The sequence below is a fragment of the Fukomys damarensis genome, unplaced genomic scaffold (assembly GCF_012274545.1).
Source record: "Fukomys damarensis isolate Sample0158 unplaced genomic scaffold, DMR_v1.0_HiC HiC_scaffold_17, whole genome shotgun sequence".
Classification (NCBI taxonomy): domain Eukaryota; kingdom Metazoa; phylum Chordata; class Mammalia; order Rodentia; family Bathyergidae; genus Fukomys; species Fukomys damarensis.
Window position 1 is genome coordinate 41941956 of NW_022900929.1, and position 3947 is coordinate 41945902.

A 3947-nucleotide genomic window follows, 5' to 3' on the forward strand; every position below is an offset into this window, starting at 1 on the left:
GGGCCCAACCACCAGGCCAGGGCATTGAGGAAGTATCATGGACTTCGTATTATTTAAACATTGCTCATATTCATTTAAGGTAGATGTTACTACATTCATATAGAATGAAAATGCACATAAAATTGTGTAGTGACTTGTCTGTCTCTAATCATTCTTCAGGATTTCCAGATTCCTCTCCAACTATACACTAAACACCAAAAACTATAGATTTATACAGATTTTCATTGACTTCAAAATACTGCATGGCAAAAATCACAAAGTTATATTAAAGAGAAATTTGTGTTATGAAAAGTGACAAACTAGTGAAGGCTTCCCAGAAACACTGACCTGGGCATTTTTGCAAACAGTTTGGACAGTGATTTGGCAAGCTAGAAAGCTGTGTTCTGTGCTGCTTCATATAACTAGAGTCTTGGGAGCCAGAGAGAGAAAAAGGATTTTGTCCCCCCAGAGTATTTAGGTTTTGGTGTTCTCTCTAGATATCCGGCTTAAAATATACATGGCCCTCAGACCTAGCAAGCTTGCCATTTTAATATGCAGGAAATACTTAAATCCTGTTTCAGAATTACAGTTAGCAATAGGATGTGTCACGCTTCAGTGGCACCTAGAAGTTCTAATAGTCAATTTTTACGGCTTACAAATAATCTACCAGTGGTCTCTGTGTGCTGGTCATTTCTGGACAATACACTGCACTTCCTTCAGCACATGACACGCACTTGGAATAGTGATCTACCCTGGAGTGTGGATGCCACTAGCCACATGTGGCTAATCCAAAGTAAGAAGTGATGTGAACATAAGAGTGGATTTCAGAGACTTAGTATGAGAAATAAATTCTGTCAAGAATAACTTTATTGAAGTTATGGTAATCCTATTTGGATATATTTGGTTAAATAGATATATTATTGAATTATATGTTGACTTTCCTGGAAGAGGCTGGAAAGCTGGGTTGGCTACAAGAGGTAGGCTCTGTGTCTGGAAGTGGTTGCTATGGTCTCTAAATTAAACCTTTGGCTCCTGTCTTTTCCTTTCTTCCAGCCTCCGTTCATTCATCTGTTTATTTACTTATAATCTGTGTGCTTTCGTTTGGACTTTAGTTTGAAAAGATATAAGGAAAGCATCTTTCTAGGGAAGCACTCTATCACCCTCAGTGCACAAGTAGTACCTTTGTCTAACTATATGATCGCCTAAAATTTCCACAATTTCTAGGCTCCATTGTTTTTATCCATTGATGTAGGCGTTGGTTTAGATTATTTTTAAGCCTCCTTTTGATTCTGAAATTCTAGAATTCTCTGGTTGTGTGGTTGTAAGTTGAACTGGTGCCCATTCACAAGATGTGAAACAGAAGGAAAGAGTGATACAGTGTGTACTCCTCAGCAAGGGTGCCGGTGTTGATGCGCTCCCTTATGTATAAAATCCCCATGTAACTTCACCAGGCATCTGTAGGACTGGGACATTTTGCCTGCATAAGCAGCGTATGTTTCAACTCAGAATATATGCCAAGCACACTTCAGAACTTTTGTATTTTGCAACTGAAGTACAACACAGCTGGTCTCCTAAATGATTTAGAGCCTTCCTCTCCACCAGCAGAATTAAAAAGGAAAAGACTGTTATGGTGCCTCACAGAGAACAGAGACGCAACCTATAATTATGAATTTATCAGACAATAGGTGACTTTCCACAGCAGTCCTTAATGTGTTAACATAATCACACTTTCTCCTTGGAAAATCAAGCCTTATTTTTACACATTTGAATTGTGTGGAGGTTGGAAGAGAAGTGGATGTGTTCCTCATCCAACAGAGCTAAAAATGAAAACCTAATTGGTCTCCTCCCTGTCAGCAGCAAACCAAGACAGAGAAGCAGAATATCAGGGTGTTGGATGTTTAGCAGATGACTTTGGGGGTCTTAGTCACAGGGCCCTGTGTAAGTTCACATAAAACTCCATGCTCTTTGTGATGGCGCTTATATCAATATTTAAATTTGGCTAATATTTTTGTATAGACATAGAGCAAAGTGAATGTGCTGAATTTCTTTTAGGCCATTCTATTTGGAGTGGAGATATCTTCATGTCTCTATTTCTTACTTGTTTTCGTGATATCCTGAGATAGGGCGTATTATCCTCATTTTATAGATGAACAAGTTAAGGAACAAAGAAGTCACTTTCAGCAAAGCAGGTCGGGGACAAATGGAACATGAGAAGCAGGACTCTGCATTTGCAACCTGTTCTTTTCTTCCCCTTTGGAAAGAAAAAGAGAAATTAAATCTCATATACTGAGCTACTGGAGAAAAACTGAACTGATGTTGAGTTACTTGTCACCTTCTTTGTCTTCCTTATAAGTAAGAAAAATGTCTGATAGGACTTCATGACAAAATACACCCATATAAAAGAAATTTTTAAAATGTTTGCGATTAATACCTGCCATTAGTGAAGTAGAATTTCTCGTGTTTGTTGCCTGTGTTGCAATGGTGAGCTGTCATTCTGAGCATTTTATGAACATCTGCCTTGTGTCAGGCTGTGTGCCGGAGATGGAGGCCTCAGTGACAGATGTGGTTGCTGCCCTCATAAAGCTCACAGTCTAGTGGGAGATCACAGCACAGAGCAGATAATTCTGATTATATGAAAACCCTGGGGTTTTAGCAGCAGATGGTACCTCGAGAACACACACACGAGATGTAAGGATAGCCTGCGAAGTAGTGGGAATTGCCATGGAAGGGTGATTAAGTGAGATCCAGGCCAAAGGTCAAATAACCTTTGTGAAGGTTAAGAGGAAGGGTTTTGCTTACTATTCATTCTGTCTGTAGTTAAAGCACAAAGCTAAGAATGTTACCAGGGCATTGGAGGAGAACGTGAAAGCAAGCTTGAATCATTGTACCACAGTGGGTGCACAAGGAGACTTGGACAAAGAGGCGGAAGCCACATATCACAACACACCATTGGAGCAACAGATATTTAGAAAGGCTTTCATACAAGGGAGTTTGTCCGTTGGTTACATTTGCAGTCAACAGCCTGGCATACTTACTGATGGACTGAAGGCACAGAGGTCAATTTAATGAGGTCAATTTAAAAGGCCTGGATTAGGATAATGGCACTGAGGTGGAAGTAATGAGGATTGTTTGGGAAAGATTTAGGTGGCTTTATGATCATTGGATGTGGAGAAAAATACACAGAAAGAAGCCTTCAAGGATGAAGCCTGGTTTTCTGGTTCCAGAGTGCAGGTGAGTGATGAGATAAGGAACACCAGAGGAGCAGAGGAGAGGAGGGAGGCATGGAGCATGGGTAGGAGTGAGCTTGCATCTGCATTTGTGTCTTTAAACTGACCATGAGGAATTCAGGTGGAGATGCCCAAGGGGCAGAGGGTGTGTGAACCTGAAGGCCAGACAGGGATGGAGGCTGGAGATAAAGATTTGAGTCTTCAGAGGATCCAAAGCCTAAGATGCGCTGTTCAGAGTACAGAGAACAGAGGGACCCTGGAGAGAACTTGAGGTAGAAGTGCTTGTGGAGGAGACCGAAAAGCAGCCCCAGGAGCCAGTCACTGAAAGGCAAGCCCTATGTGATTCACTTCTATGAAGTGGACAGAATAGGCAAATCCACAGAGACAGAAGGGCAGTCGGTGGTCACCGGGGGGAAGTGGGGAGTGACCGCTCATGGCTATGGCATTGCTTTAAGGGATGATGAGATTTTTGAAAACTGTATGGAAGTAAAAGTTGCACAACTCTGCAAACTTACTGAAAAAACCCCGAATTGTACACCGCTCTGTTATGTGAATTATATTTCAGTAACAAAAAGAGAGCCTTGGTAATCATACGCCATCAGAGCAGGGAAGGTTCATGGAGGTGGTAGTGAGAGAACAGCAGGGATATTGTGAACTGGTTTCAACTTTCACGTGATTTCCTCTGTGTCCTTTCTCAGATGTGCTAGTACCTAGAGGTTTATGTTTGTAGTTCCATAAATT